Raw genomic sequence first — 18,062 nt, 5'->3', positions numbered from 1 at the left:
TACAAGCATTTCCCTTGGGAACTCAATGTATTCGCCTAGAAATTTTGATTCCATTCGTGAAAATTTTTCTATATCCTGAACAGTTCACTTATTAATTCTGCCACCCATTGGGAACTAACCGAATTCACCATGTTACTCAGATTCGGCTCACCAAATTTAGATAAATCTTTAAAAGTACACATATTACAAGAGCAGGCTACTGGGAACTACCTTAATTCACAAAGAAACAGTGTTTCAGTTCGTTAAAACGTTGCTCTATCTTGAATGACAAGATTATTACATGCGAATCCTATTGGGAACCTACTGAATTCACCATTATACTTAGATTCCGTTCCTTAAAATGTTGCTCTATAGTGAAAAGCAAACTCATACTAGCATGTCCCATTGGGAACTCACTGAAATCGTCTAGAAATTTTGATTCCATTCGTGAAAATTTTTCTATATCCCGAACAGTCCATTTATTACTACTGCGGCCTATTGGGAACTAGCCGATTTCACCATGGTACTCAGATTCGGCTCACCAAATTTTGATAAATCTTTAAAAGTACACATATTACAAGAACAGGCTACTGGGAACTAACTGAATTCACAAAGGAACAGTGTTTCAGTTCGTTAAAACGTTGCTCTATCTTGAATAACAAGCTTATTACATGCGAATCCTATTGGCAACCTACAGAATTCACCATGATACTTACATTCCGTAACCTAAAATTTTGCTCTATATTGAAGAGCAAACTCATACAAGCATTTCCCATTGGGAACTCACTGAATTCGCCTAGAAATTTTGATTCCATTCGTAAAATTTTTATATATCCTGAACATTCACTTATTAATTCTGCCGCCCATTGGGAACTAACAGAATTCACCATGTTACTCAGATTCGGCTCACCAAATTTTGATAAATCTTTAAAAGTACACATATTACAAGAGCAGGCTACTGGGAACTAACTGATTTCACAAAGAAACAGTGTTTCAGTTCGTTAAAACGTTGCTCTATCTTGAATAACAAGCTTATTACATGCGAATCCTATTTGGAACCTACTGAAATCACCATGATACTTAGATTCCGTTCCTTAAAATGTTGCTCTATATTGAAAATCAAACTCATACAAGCATGTCCCATGTGGAACTCACTGAATTCGCCTAGAAATTGTGATTCCGTTTCTGAAAATTTTTCTATATCGCGAACAGTCCACTTATTACTCTTGCGGCCTATTGGGAACTAACCAAATTCACCATGTAACTCAGATTCGGCTCACCAAAATTTGATAAATCTTTAAAAGTACACATATTACAAGAGCAGGCTACTGGGAATTACATGAATTCACAAAGAAAAGGTGTTTCAGTTCGTTAAAATATTGCTCTATCTTGAATAACAAGCTTATTACATGCGAATCCTATTGGGAATCTACTGAATTCACCATGATACTTAGATTCCGTTCCTTAAAACGTTGCTCTATATTGAAAAAAAAACTCATACAAGCATGTCCCATTGGGAACTCACTGAATTCGCCTAGAAATTTTGATTCCATTCGTGAAAAATTTTCTATATCCCGAACAGTCCACTTATTACTACTGCAGCCTATTGGGAACTAACCGAATTCACCATGTTACTCAGATTCGGCTCACCAAATTTTGATAAATCTTTAAAAGTACACATATTACAAGAGCCTGCTACTGGGAACTAACAGAATTCACAAAGTAACAGTATTTCATTTCGTTAAAAAGTTGCTTTATCTTGAATAACATGCTTATTACATGCGAATCCTATTGGGAACCTACTGAATTCACCATGATAATTAGATTCCGTTCCTTAAAATGGTGCTATATATTGAAGAGCAAACTCATACAAGCATGTCCCATTGGGAAATCACTGAATTCGCCTAGAAATTTTGATTTCATTCATGAAAATTTTTCTATATCCCGAACAGTCCCCTTATTACTACTGCGGCCCATTGGGAACTAACCGATTTCACCATGTTACTCAGATTCGGCTCACCAAATTTTGATAAATCTTTAAAAGTACACATATTTCAAGAGCCTGCTACTGGGAACTAACTGAATTCACACAGAAACAGTGTTTCAGTTCGTTAAAACGTTTCTCTATCTTGAATATCAAGATATTACATGCGAATCCTATTGGGAACCCACTGAATTCCCATGATACTTAGATACCCTTCCTAATATATTGCTCTATATTGAAAAGCAAACTCATACAAGCATGTCCCATTGGGAACTCACTGAATTCGCCTAGAAATTGTGATTCCATTCTTGAAAATTTTTTTTATATCCCGAACAGTCCATTTATTACTACTGCGGCCGAATGGGAACTAACCGAATTCACCATGTTACTCAGATTCGGCTCACCATATTTAGATAAATCTTTAAAAGTACACACATTACAAGAGCAGGCTACTGGAAACTAACTGAATTCACAAAGAAACAGTGTTTCAGTTTGTTAAAACGTTGCTCTATCTTGAATAACAAGCTTATTACATGCGAATCCTATTGGGAACCTACTGAATTCACCATGATACTTAGATTCCGTTCCTTAAAATGTTGCTCTATAATGAAAAGCAAACTCATACAAGCATGTCAAAATTGGAAATTAACTGAATTCGCCTAGAAATTTTGATTCCATTCGTGAAAATTTTCTATATCCCGAACAGTCCACTTATTACTACGGCAGCCTATTGGGAACTAGCCGATTTCACCATGTTACTCAGATTCGGCTCACCAAATTTTGATAAATCTTTAAAATTACACATATTACAAGAGCAGGCTACTGGGAACTAACTGAATTCACAAAGAAACAGTGTTTCAGTTCGTTAAAACGTTGCTCTATCTTGAATAACAAGCTTATTACATGCGAATCCTATTGGCAACCTACAGAATTCACCATGATACTTAGATTCCGTACCCTAAAATTTTGCTCTATATTGAAGAGCAAACTCATACAAGCATTTCCATTGGGAACTCACTGAATTCGCCTAGAAATTTTGATTCCATTCGTAAAATTTTTCTATATCCTGAACATTCTCTTATTAATTCTGCCGCCCATTGGTAACTAACAGAATTCACCATGTTACTCAGATTCGGATCACCAAATTTTGATAAATCTTTAAAAGTACACATATTACAAGAGCAGGCTACTGGGAACTAACTGAATTCACAAAGAAACAGTGTTTCAGTTCGTTCAAACGTTGAGCTATCTTGAATAACAAGCTTATTACATGCGAATCCTATTGGGAACCTACTGAAATCACCATGATACTTAGATTCCCTTCCTAGAAATGTTGCTCTATATTGAAGAGCAAACTTATACAAGCATGTCCCATTGGGAACTCACTGAAATCGCCTAGTAATTTTGATTCCATTCGTGAAAATTTTTCTATAACCCGAACAGTCCTTTTATTACTACTGCGGCCTAATGGGAACTCACCGAATTCTCCATGTTACTCAGATTCGGCTCACCAAATTTTGATAAATCTTTAAAAGTACAGATATTACAAGAGCAGGCTACTGGGAACTAACTGAATTCACAAAGACACAGTGTTTCAGTTCGTTAAAACGTTGCTCTATCTTGAATAACAAGCTTATTACGTGCGAATCCTACTGGGAACCTACAGAATTCACCATGATACTTAGATTCCGTACCCTAAAATTTTGCTCTATATTGAAGAGCAAACTCATGCAAGCATTTCCCTTGGGAACTCAATGTATTCGCCTAGAAATTTTGATTCCATTCGTGAAAATTTTTCTATATCCTGAACAGTTCACTTATTAATTCTGCCACCCATTGGGAACTAACCGAATTCACCATGTTACTCAGATTCGGCTCACCAAATTTTGATAAATCTTTAAAAGTACACATATTACAAGAGCAGGCTACTGGGAACTACCTGAATTCACAAAGAAACAGTGTTTCAGTTCGTTAAAACGTTGCTCTATCTTGAATAACAAGCTTATTACATGCGAATCCTATTGGGAACCTACTGAATTCACCATTATACTTAGATTCCGTTCCTTAAAATGTTGCTCTATAGTGAAAAGCAAACTCATACTAGCATGTCCCATTGGGAACTCACTGAAATCGTCTAGAAATTTTGATTCCATTCGTGAAAATTTTTCTATATCCCGAACAGTCCATTTATTACTACTGCGGCCTATTGGGAACTAGCCGATTTCACCATGGTACTCAGATTCGGCTCACCAAATTTTGATAAATCTTTAAAAGTACACATATTACAAGAACAGGCTACTGGGAACTAACTGAATTCACAAAGGAACAGTGTTTCAGTTCGTTAAAACGTTGCTCTATCTTGAATAACAAGCTTATTACATGCGAATCCTTTTGGCAACCTACAGAATTCACCATGATACTTAGATTCCGTACCCTAAAATTTTGCTCTATATTGAAGAGCAAACTCATACAAGCATTTCCCATTGGGAACTCACTGAATTCGCCTAGAAATTTTGATTCCATTCGTAAAATTTTTATATATCCTGAACATTCACTTATTAATTCTGCCGCCCATTGGGAACTAACAGAATTCACCATGTTACTCAGATTCGGCTCACCAAATTTTGATAAATTTTTAAAAGTACACATATTACAAGAGCAGGCTACTGGGAACTAACTGAATTCACAAAGAAACAGTGTTTCAGTTCGTTAAAACGTTGCTCTATCTTGAATAACAAGCTTATTACATGCGAATCCTATTTGGAACCTACTGAAATCACCATGATACTTAGATTCCGTTCCTTAAAATGTTGCTCTATATTGAAAATCAAACTCATACAAGCATGTCCCATGGGGAACTCACTGAATTCGCCTAGAAATTGTGATTCCGTTTCTGAAAATTTTTCTATATCCCGAACAGTCCACTTATTACTACTGCGGACTATTGGGAACTAACCAAATTCACCATGTAACTCAGAATCGGCTCACCAAAATTTGATAAATCTTTAAAAGTACACATATTACAAGAGCAGGCTACTGGGAACTACATGAATTCACAAAGAAAAGGTGTTTCAGTTCGTTAAAATATTGCTCTATCTTGAATAACAAGCTTATTACATGCGAATCCTATTGGGAATCTACTGAATTCACCAGTATACTTAGATTCCGTTCCTTAAAACGTTGCTCTATATTGAAAAAAAACTCATACAAGCATGTCCCATTGGGAACTCACTGAATTTGCCTAGAAATTTTGATTCCATTCGTGAAAATTTTTCTATATCCCGAACAGTCCACTTATTACTACTGCAGCCTATTGGGAACTAACCGAATTCACCATGTTACTCAGATTCGGCTCACCAAATTTTGATAAATCTTTAAAAGTACACATATTACAAGAGCCTGCTACTGGGAACTAACAGAATTCACAAAGAAACAGTATTTCATTTCGTTAAAAAGTTGCTTTATCTTGAATAACATGCTTATTACATGCGAATCCTATTGGGAACCTACTGAATTCACCATGATACTTAGATTCCGTTCCTTAAAATGTTGCTCTATAATGAAAAGCAAACTCATACAAGCATGTCAAAATTGGAAATTAACTGAATTCGCCTAGAAATTTTGATTCCATTCGTGAAAATTTTTCTATATCCCGAACAGTCCACTTATTACTACGGCGGCCTATTGGGAACTAGCCGATTTCACCATGTTACTCAGATTCGGCTCACCAAATTTTGATAAATCTTTAAAAGTACACATATTACAAGAGCAGGCTACTGGGAACTAACTGAATTCACAAAGAAACAGTGTTTCAGTTCGTTAAAACGTTGCTCTATCTTGAATAACAAGCTTATTACATGCGAATCCTATTGGCAACCTACACAATTCACCATGATACTTAGATTCCGTACCCTAAAATTTTGCTCTATATTGAAGAGCAAACTCATACAAGCATTTCCATTGGGAACTCACTGAATTCGCCTAGAAATTTTGATTCCATTCGTAAAATTTTTCTATATCCTGAATATTCACTTATTAATTCTGCCGCCCATTGGTAACTAACAGAATTCACAATGTTACTCAGATTCGGATCACCAAATTTTGATAAATCTTTAAAAGTACACATATTACAAGAGCAGGCTACTGGGAACTAACTGAATTCACAAAGAAACAGTGTTTCAGTTCGTTCAAACGTTGCGCTATCTTGAATAACAAGCTTATTACATGCGAATCCTATTGGGAACCTACTGAAATCACCATGATACTTAGATTCCCTTCCAAGAAATGTTGCTCTATATTGAAGAGCAAACTCATTCAAGCATGTCCCATTGGGAACTCACTGAAATCGCCTAGTAATTGTGATTCCATTCGTGAAAATTTTTCTATATCCCGAACAGTCCATTTATTACTATTGCGGCCTAATGGGAACTCACCGAATTCTCCATGTTACTCAGATTCGGCTCACCAAATTTTGATAAATCTTTAAAAGTACACATATTACAAGAGCAGGCTACTGGGAACTAACTGAATTCACAAAGACACAGTGTTTCAGTTCGTAAAAACGTTGCTCTATCTTGAATAACAAGCTTATTACGTGCGAATCCTACTGGGAACCTACAGAATTCACCATGATACTTAGATTCCGTACCCTAAAATTTTGCTCTATATTGAAGAGCAAACTCATACAAGCATTTCTCATTGGGAACTCAATGTATTCGCCTAGAAATTTTGATTCCATTCGTGAAATTTTTTCTATATCCTGAACATTTCACTTATTAATTCTGCCACCCATTGGGAACTAACCGAATTCACCATGTTACTCAGATTCGGCTCACCAAATTTTGATAAAACTTTAAAAGTACACACATTACAAGAACAGGCTACTGGGAACTACCTGAATTCACAAAGAAACAGTGTTTCAGTTCGTTAAAACGTTGCTCTATCTTGAATGACAAGCTTATTACATGCGAATCCTATTGGGAACCTACTGAATTCACCATTATACTTAGATTCCGTTCCTTAAAATGTTGCTCTATAGTGAAAAGCAAACTCATACTAGCATGTCCCATTGGGAACTCACTGAAATCGTCTAGAAATTTTGATTCCATTCGTGAAAATTTTTCTATATCCCGAACAGTCCACTCATTACTACTGCGGCCTATTGGGAACTAGCCGATTTCACCATGGTACTCAGATTCGGCTCACCAAATTTTGATAAATCTTTAAAAGTACACATATTACAAGAACAGGCTACTGGGAACTAACTGAATTCACAAAGGAACAGTGTTTCAGTTCGTTAAAACGTTGCTCTATCTTGAATAACAAGCTTATTACATGCGAATCCTATTGGCAACCTACAGAATTCACCATGATACTTAGATTCCGTACCCTAAAATTTTGCTCTATATTGAGAGCAAACTCATACAAGCATTTCCCATTGGGAACTCACTGAATTCGCCTAGAAATTTTGATTCCATTCGTAAAATTTTTCTATATCCTGAACATTCACTTATTAATTCTGCCGCCCATTGGGAACTAACAGAATTCACCATGTTACTCAGATTCGGATCACCAAATTTTGATAAATCTTTAAAAGTACACATATTACAAGAGCAGGCTACTGGGAACTAACTGAATTCACAAAGAAACAGTGTTTCAGTTCGTTAAAACGTTGCTCTATCTTGAATAACAAGCTTATTACATGCGAATCCTATTTGGAACCTACTGAAATCACCATGATACTTAGATTCCGTTCCTTAAAATGTTGCTCTATATTGAAAATCAAACTCATACAAGCATGTCCCATGGGGAACTCACTGAATTCGCCTAGAAATTGTGATTCCGTTTCTGAAAATTTTTCTATATCCCGAACAGTCCACTTATTACTACTGCGGACTATTGGGAACTAACCAAATTCACCATGTTACTGAGATTCGGCTCACCAAATTTTGATAAATCTTTAAAAGTACACATATTACAAGAGCCTGCTACTGGGAACTAACAGAATTGACAAAGAAACAGTATTTCATTTCGTTAAAAAGTTGCTTTATCTTGAATAACATGCTTATTACATGTGAATCCTATTGGGAACCTACTGAATTCACCATGATAATTAGATTCCGTTCCTTAAAATGGTGCTATATATTGAAGAGCAAACTCATACAAGCATGTCCCATTGGGAAATCACTGAATTCGCCTAGAAATTTTGATTTCATTCATGAAAATTTTTCTATATCCCGAACAGTCCCCTTATTACTACTGCGGCCCATTGGGAACTAACCGAATTCACCATGTTACTCAGATTCGGCTCACCAAATTTTGATAAATCTTTAAAAGTACACATATTACAAGAGCCTGCTACTGGGAACTAACTGAATTCACACAGAAACAGTGTTTCAGTTCGTTAAAACCTTGCTCTATCTTGAATAACAAGCTTATTACATGCGAATCCTATTGGGAACCTATTGAATTCCCATGATACTTAGATTCCCTTCCTAGAAATGTTGCTCTATATTGAGGAGCAAACTCATACAAGCTTGTCCCATTGGGAACTCACTGAATTGGCCTAGAAATTTTGATTCCATTCGTGGAAATTTTTCTATACCCCGAACAGTCCACTTATTACTACGGCGGCCTATTGGGAACTATCCGAATTCACCATGTTACTCAGATTCGGCTCACCAAATTTTGATAAATCTTTAAAAGTACACACATTACAAGAGCAGGCTACTGGGAACTAACTGAATTCACAAAGAAACAGTGTTTCAGTTCGTTAAAACGTTGCTCTATCTTGAATAACAAGCTTATTACATGGGAATCCTATTGGGAACCTACTGAATTCACCATGATACTTAGAATCCGTTCCTTAAAATGTTGCTCTATAATGAAAAGCAAACTCATACAAGCATGTCAAAATTGGAAATTAACTGAATTCGCCTAGAAATTTTGATTCCATTCGTGAAAACTTTTCTATATCCCGAACAGTCCACTTATTACTACGGCGGCCTATTGGGAACTAGCCGATTTCACCATGGTACTCAGATTCGGCTCACCAAATTTTGATAAATCTTTAAAAGTACACATATTACAAGAGCCTGCTACTGGGAACTAACAGAATTCACAAAGAAACAGTATTTCATTTCGTTAAAAAGTTGCTGTATCTTGAATAACATGCTTATTACATGCGAATCCTATTGGGAACCTACTGAATTCAACATGATACTTAGATTCCGTTCCTTAAAATGGTGCTATATATTGAAGACCAAACTCATACAAGCATGTCCCATTGGGAAATCACTGAATTCGCCTAGAAATTTTGATTCCATTCATGAAAATTTTTCCATATCCCGAACAGTCCCCTTATTACTACTGCGGCCCATTGGGAACTAACCGAATTCACCATGTTACTCAGATTCGGCTCACCAAATTTTGATAAATCTTTAAAAGTACACATAGTACAAGAGCAGGCTACTGGGAACTAACTTTATTCACAAAGAAACAGTGTTTCAGTTCGTTAAAACGTTGCTCTATCGTGAATAACGAGCTTATTACATGAGAATCCTATTGGGAACCTATTCAATTCCCATGATACTTAGATTCCCTTCCTAGAAATGTTGCTCTATATTGAAGAGCAAACTCATAAAAGCATGTCCCATTGGGAACTCATTGAATTCGCCTAGAAATTTTGATTCCATTCGTGAAAATTTTTCTATACCCCGAACAGTCCACTTATTACTACGGCGGCCTATTGGGAACTATCCGAATTCACCATGTTACTCAGATTCGGCTCACCAAATTTTGATAAATCTTTAAAAGTACACATGTTTCAAGAGCAAGCTACTGGGAACTAACTGAATTCACAAAGAAACAGTGTTTCAGTTCGTTAAAACGTTGCTCTATCTTTAAAAACAAGCTTATTACATGCGAATCCTATTGGGAAACTATTGAATTCCCATGATACTTAGATTCCCTTCCTAGAAATGTTGCTCTATATTGAAGAGCAAACTCATACAAGCATGTCCCATTGGGAACTCACTGAATTCGCCTAGAAATTTTGATTCCATTCGTGAAAATTTTTCTATATCCCGAACGGTCCATTTATTATTACTGCGGCCTTATGGGAACTAACCGAATTCACCATGTTACTCAGATTCGGCGAATGAAATTTTGATAAATCTTTAAAAGTACACATATTACAAGAGCCTGCTACTGGGAACTAACGGAATTCACAAAGAAACAGTGTTTCAGTTCGTTAAAACGTTGCTCTACATTGAATAACAAGCTTATTACATGCGAATCCTATTGGGAACCTACTGAATTCACCATGATACTTAGTTTCCGTTCCTTAAACTGTTGCTCTATATTGAAGAGCAAACTCATACAAGCAAGTCCATTTGGGAACTCACTGAATTCGCCTAGAAATTTTGATTCCACTCGAGAAAATCTTTCTATATCCTGAACAGTCCATTTATTGATACTGCGGCCTAATGGGAACTTAACGAATTATCCATGTTACTCAGATTCGGCTCACCAAATTTTGAAAATCTTTAAAAGTACACATTTTACAAGAGCAGGCTACTGGGAACTAACTGAATTCACAAAGGCACAGTGTTTCAGTTCGTTAAAACGTTGCTCTATCTTGAATAACAAGCTTATTACATGGGAATCCTCATGGGAACCTACTGAATTTACCATGATATTTAGATTCCGGTCCTTAAAATATTGCTCTATATTGAAAAGCAAACTCATGCAAGCATGTCAAAATTGGGAATTCACTGAATTCGCCTAGAAATTTTGATTCCATTCGTGAAAATTTTTCTATATCCCGAACAGTCCACTTAACACTATGGCAGCCTATTGGCAACTAACAGAATTCACCATGTTACTCAGATTCGGCTAACCGAATTTTGATAAATCTTTAAAAGCACACATACTTCAAGAGCAAGCTACTGTGAACTAACTGATTTCACAAAGAAACAGTGTTTCAGTTCGTTAAAACGTTGCCCTATCTTGAAAAACAAGCTTATTACATGCGAATCCTATTGGGAACCTATTGAATTCCCATGATACTTAGATTCCCTTCCTAGAAATGTTGCTCTATATTGAAGAGCAAACTCATACAAGCAGGTCCCATTGGGAACTCACTGAATTCGCCTAGAAATTTTGATTCCATTCGTGAAAATTTTTCTATATCCCGAACAGTCCATTTATTACTACTGCGGCCTAATGGGAACTAACCGAATTCACCAATTTACTCAGATTCGGCTCACGAAATTTTGATAAATCTTTAAAAGTACACATAATACAAGAGCCTGCTACTGGGAACTAACGGAATTCACAAAGAAACAGTGTTTCAGTTCGTTAAAACGTTGCTCTATCTTGAATAACAAGCTTATTACATGCGAATCCTATTGGGAACCTACTGAATTCACCAGGATACTTAGATTCCGTTCCTTAAAATGTGGCTCTATATTGAAAAGCAAACTCATACTAGCATGTCCCATTGGGAACTCACTGAATTCTCCGAGAAATTTTGATTCCATTCCTGAAAATTTTTCTATATCCCGAAACGTCCACTTATTACTACGGCGGCCTATTGGGAACTAACCGAATTCACCATGTTACTCAGATTCGGCTCAACAAATTTTGATAAATCTTTAAAAGTACACATATTTCAAGAGTAAGCTACTGGGAAATAACTGAATTCACAAAGAAACAGTGTTTCGTTCGTTCAAACGTTGCGCTATCTTGAATAACAAGCTTATTACATGCGAATCCTACTGGGAACCTATTGAATTCCCATGATAATTAGATTCCCTTCCTAGAAATGTTGCTCTATATTGAAGAGCAAACTCATACAAGCATGTCCCATTGGGAACTCACTGAAATCGCCTAGTAATTTTGATTCCATTCGTGAAAATTTTTCTATATCCCGAACAGTCCATTTATTACTACTGCGGCCGAATGGGAACTAACCGAATTCTCCATGTTACTCAGATTCGTCTCACCAAATTTTGATAAATCTTTAAAAGGACACATATTACAAGAGCAGGCTACTGGGAACTAACTGAATTCACAAAGACACAGTGTTTCAGTTCGTTAAAACGTTGCTCTATCTTGAATAACAAGCTTATTACATGAGAATCCTATTGGGAACCTACAGAATTCACCATGATACTTAGATTCCGTTCCTTAAAATGTTGCTCTATATTGAAAAGCAAACTCATACAAGCATGTCCCATTGGAAACTCACTGAATTCGCCTAGAAATTTTGATTCCATTCGTGAAAATTTCTATATCCAGAACAGTCCACTTATTACTACCGCGGCCTATTGGAAACTAACCGAATTCACCATGTTACTCAGATTTGGCTCACCAAATTTTGATAAATCTTTAAAAGTACACATATTACAAGAGCAGGCTACTGGAAACTAACTGAATTCACAAAGACAAAGTGTTTCAGTTCGTTAAAACGTTGCTCTATCTTGAATAACAAGCTTATTACATGCAAATCCTATTGGGAACCTACTGAATTCACCATGATACTTAGATTCCGTTCCTTAAAATGTTGCTCTATATTGAAGAGCACACTCATACAAGCATGTCCCATTGGGAACAAACTGAATTCGCCTAGAAATTTTGATTCCATTCGTTAAAATTTTTCTATATCCTGAACAGTTCACTTATTAATTCTGCCGCCCATTGGGAACTAACCTAATTCACCTTGTTACTCATATTCGGATAACCAAATTTTGATAAATCTTTAAAAGTACACATATTACAAGAGCCTGCTACTGGGAACTAACAGAAATCACAAAGAAAGAGTATTTCATTTCGTTAAAAAGTTGCTCTATCTTGAATAACATGCTTATTACATGCGAATCCTATTGGGAATCTACTGAATTCACTATGATAATTAGATTCCGTTCCTTAAAATGGTGCTATATATTGAAGAGCAAACTCATACAAGCATGTCCCATTGGGAAATCACTGAACTCGCCTAGAAATTTTGATTCCATTCATGAAAATTTTTCTATACCCGAACAGTCCCCTTATTACTACTGCGGACCATTGGGAACTAACCGAATTCACCATGTTACTCAGATTCGGCTCACCAAATTTTGATAAATCTTTAAAAGTACACATATTACAAGAGCCTGCTACTGGGAACTAACTAAATTCACACAGAAACAGTGTTTCAGTTCGTTTAAACGTTGCTCTATCTTGAATAACAAGCTTATTACATGCGAATCCTATTGGGAACCTGTTGAATTCCCATGATACTTAGATTCCCTTCCTAGAAATGTTGCTCTATATTGAGGAGCAAACTCATACAAGCATGTCCCATTGGGAACTCACTGAATTGGCCTAGAAATTTTGATTCCATTCGTGAAAATTTTTCTATACCCCGAACAGTCCACTTATTACTATGGCGGCCTATTGGGAACTATCCGAATTCACCATGTTACTCAGATTCGGCTCACCAAATTTTGATAAATCTTCAAAAGTACACATATTTCAAGAGCAAGCTACTGGGAACTAACTGAATTCACAAAGAAACAGTGTTTCAGTTCGTTAAATCGTTGCTCTATCTTGAATAACAAGCTTATTACATGCGAATCCTATTGGGAATCTACTGAAATCACCATGATACTTAGATTCCGTTCCTTAAAATGTTGCTCTATATTGAAAATCAAACTCATAAAAGCATGTCCCATTGGGAACTCCCTGAATTCTCCTAGAAATATTGATTCCATTCGTGAAAATTTTTCTATATCCCAAATTGTCCACTTATTACTCCGGCGGCCTATTAGAAACTAACCGAATTCACCATGTTACTTAGATTCGGCTCACCAAATTTTGATAATTCTTTAAAAGTACACATATTTCAAGAGCAAGCTACTGGGAACTAACTGAATTCACAAAGAAACAGTGTTTCAGTTCATTAAAACGTTGCTCTATCTTGAATATCAAGATATTACATGCGAATCCTATTGGGAACCCACTGAATTCCCATGATACTTAGATACCCTTCCTAATATATTGCTCTATATTGAAAAGCAAACTCATACAAGCATGTCCCATTGGGAACTCACTGAATTCGCCTAGAAATTTTGATTCCATTCGTGAAAATTTTTCTATATCCCGAACAGTCCACTTATTACTACGGCGGCCTATTGGGAACTAGCCGATTTCACCATGGTACTCAGATTCGGCTCACCAAATTTTGATAAATCTTTAAAAGTACACATATTACAAGAGCAGGCTACTGGGAACTAACTGAATTCACAAAGAAACAGTGTTTCAGTTCGTTAAAACGTTGCTCTTTCTTGAATAACAAGCTTATTACATGCGAATCCTATTGGCAACCTACAGAATTCACCATGATACTTAGATTCTGTACCCTAAAATTTTGCTCTATATTGAAGAGCAAACTCATACAAGCATTTCCCATTGGGAACTCACTGAATTCGCCTAGAAATTTTGATTCCATTCGTAAAATTTTTCTATATCCTGAACATTCACTTATTAATTCTGCCGCCCATTGGTAACTAACAGAATTCACCATGTTACTCAGATTCGGATCACCAAATTTTGATAAATCTTTAAAAGTACACATATTACAAGAGCAGGCTACTGGGAACTAACTGAATTCACTAAGACACAGTGTTTCAGTTCGTTAAATCATTGCTCTATCTTGAATAACAAGCTTATTACATGCGAATCCTATTGGGAACCTACTGTATTCCAATGATACTTAGATTCCGTTCCGTAAAATGTTGCTCTATATTGAAGAGCACACTCATACAAGCATGTCCCATTGGGATCTCACTGAATTCGCCTAGAAATTTTGATTCCATTCGTTAAAATTTTTCTATATCCTGAACAGTTCACTTATTAATTCTGCCGCCCATTGGGAACTAACCTAATTCACCATGTTACTCAGATTCGGATAACCAAATTTTGATAAATCTTTAAAAGTACACATATTACAAGAGCAGGCTACTGGGAACTAACTGAATTCACAAAGAAACAGTGTTTCAGTACGTTATAACATTGCTCTATCTTGAATAACAAGCTTATTACATGCAAATCCTATTAGGAAACTACTGATTCACCATGATACTTAGATTCCGTCCCTTAAAATGTTGCTCTATATTGAAGAGCAAACTCATACAAGCATGTCCCATTGGGAACTCACTGAAATCGTCTAGAAATTTTGATTCCATTCGTGAAAATTTTTCTATATCCCGAACAGTCCACTTATTACTACTGCGGCCTATTGGGAACTAGCCGATTTCACCATGGTACTCAGATTCGGCTCACCAAATTTGGATAAATCTTTAAAAGTACACATATTACAAGAGCAGGCTACTGGGAACTAACTGAATTCACAAAGAAACAGTGTTTCAGTTCGTTAAAACGTTGCTCTATCTTGAATAACAAGCTTATTACATGCGAATCCTATTGGCAACCTACAGAATTCACCATGATACTTAGATTCCGTACCTTAAAATTTTGTTCTATATTGAAGAGCAAATTCATGCAAGCATGTCCCATTGGGAACTCACTGAATTCGCCTAGAATTTTTGATTCCATTCGTAAATTTTTTCTATATCCCGAACAGTCCATTTATTACTACGTCGGCCTATTGGGAACTAACCGAATTCACCATGTTACTCAGATTCGGATAACCAAATTTTGATAAATCTTTAAAAGTACACATATTACAAGAGCAGGCTACTGGGAACTAACTGAATTCACAAAGAAACAGTGTTTCAGTTCGTTAAAACGTTGCTCTATCTTGAATAACAAGCTTATTACATGCGAATCGTATTGGCAACCTACAGAATTCACCATGATACTTAGATTCCGTACCTTAAAATTTTGCTCTATATTGAAGAGCAAATTCATGCAAGCATGTCCCATTGGGAACTCACTGAATTCGCCTAGAAATTGTGATTCCATTCTTGAAAATTTTTTTTATATCCCGAACAGTCCATTTATTACTACTGCGGCCGAATGGGAACTAACCGAATTCACAATGTTACTCAGATTCGGCTCACCAAATTTTGATAAATCTTTAAAAGTACACACATTACAAGAGCAGGCTACTGGGAACTACCTGAATTCACAAAGAAAAGGTGTTTCAGTTCGTTAAAATGTTGCTCTATCTTGAATAACAAGCTTATTACATGCGAATCCTATTGGGAATCTACTGAATTCACCATTATACTTAGATTCCGTTCCTTCAAACGTTGCTCTATATTGAAAAAAAAAACTCATACAAGCATGTCCCATTGGGAACTCACTGAATTCGCCTAGAAATTTTGATTCCATTCGTGAAAATTTTTCTATATCCCGAACAGTCCACTTATTACTACTGCGGCCTATTGGGAACTAACCGAATTCACCATGTTACTCAGATTCGGCTCACCAAATTTTGATAAATCTTCAAAAGTACACATATTTCAAGAGCAAGCTACTGGGAACTAACTGAATTCACAAAGAAACAGTGTTTCAGTTCGTTAAAACGTTGCTCTATCTTGAATAACAAGCTTATTACATGCGAATCCTATTGGGAATCTACTGAAATCACCATGATACTTAGATTCCGTTCATTAAAATGTTGCTCTATATTGAAAATCAAACTCATACAAGCATGTCCATTGGGAACTCCCTGAATTATCCTAGAAATATTGATTCCATTCATGAAAATTTTTCTATATCCCAAACTGTCCACTTATTACTCCGGCGGCCTATTAGGAACTAACCGAATTCACCATGTTACTCAGATTCGGCTCACCAAATTTTGATAATTCTTTAAAAGTACACATATTTCAAGAGCAAGCTACTGGGAACTAACTGAATTCACAAAGAAACAGTGTTTCAGTTCGTTAAAACGTTGCTCTATCTTGAATATCAAGATATTACATGCGAATCCTATTGGGAACCCACTGAATTCCCATGATACTTAGATACCTTTCCTAATATATTGCTCTATATTGAAAAGCAAACTCATACAAGCATGTCCCATTGGGAACTCACTGAATTCGCCTAGAAATTGTGATTCCATTCTTGAAAATTCTTTTTATATCCCGAACAGTCCATTTATTACTACTGCGGCCGAATGGGAACTAACAGAATTCACCATGTTACTCAGATTCGGCTCACCAAATTTTGATAAATCTTTAAAAGTACACACATTACAAGAGCAGGCTACTGGGAACTAACTGAATTCACAAAGAAACAGTGTTTCAGTTCGTTAAAACGTTGCTCTATCTTGAATGACAAGATTATTACATGCGAATCCTATTGGGAACCTACTGAATTCACCATTATACTTAGATTCCTTTCCTTAAAATGTTGCTCTATATTGAAAAGCAAACTCATACTAGCATGTCCCATTGGGAACTCACTGAAATCGTCTAGAAATTTTGATTCCATTTGTGAAAATTTTTCTAAATCCCGAACAGTCCACTTATTACTACTGCGGCCTATTGGGAACTAGCCGATTTCACCATGGTACTCAGATTCGGCTCACCAAATTTTGATAAATCTTTAAAAGTACACATATTACAAGAACAGGCTACTGGGAACAAACTGAATTCACAAAGAAACAGTGTTTCAGTTCGTTAAAACGTTGCTCTATCTTGAATAACCAGCTTATTACATGCGAATCCTATTGGCAACCTACAGAATTCACCATGATACTTAGAATCCGTACCCTAAAATTTTGCTCTATATTGAAGAGCAAACTCATACAAGCATTTCCCATTGGGAACTCACTGAATTCGCCTAGAAATTTTGATTCCATTCGTAAAATTTTTCTATATCCTGAACATTCACTTATTAATTCTGCCGCCCGTTGGGAACTAACAGAATTCACCATGTTACTCAGATTCGGATCACCAAATTTTGATAAATCTTTAAAAGTACACATATTACAAGAGCAGGCTACTGGGAACTAACTGAATTCACAAAGAAACAGTATTTCATTTTGTTAAAACGTTGCTCTATCTTGAATAAAAGCTTATTACATGCGAATCCTATTTGGAACCTACTGAAATCACCATGATACTTAGATTCCGTTCCTTAA

The sequence above is a fragment of the Rattus norvegicus genome, chromosome 11, assembly GCF_036323735.1.
Source record: "Rattus norvegicus strain BN/NHsdMcwi chromosome 11, GRCr8, whole genome shotgun sequence".
Lineage (NCBI taxonomy): Eukaryota > Metazoa > Chordata > Mammalia > Rodentia > Muridae > Rattus > Rattus norvegicus.
Note: the sequence above shows the minus strand (reverse complement) of the source record.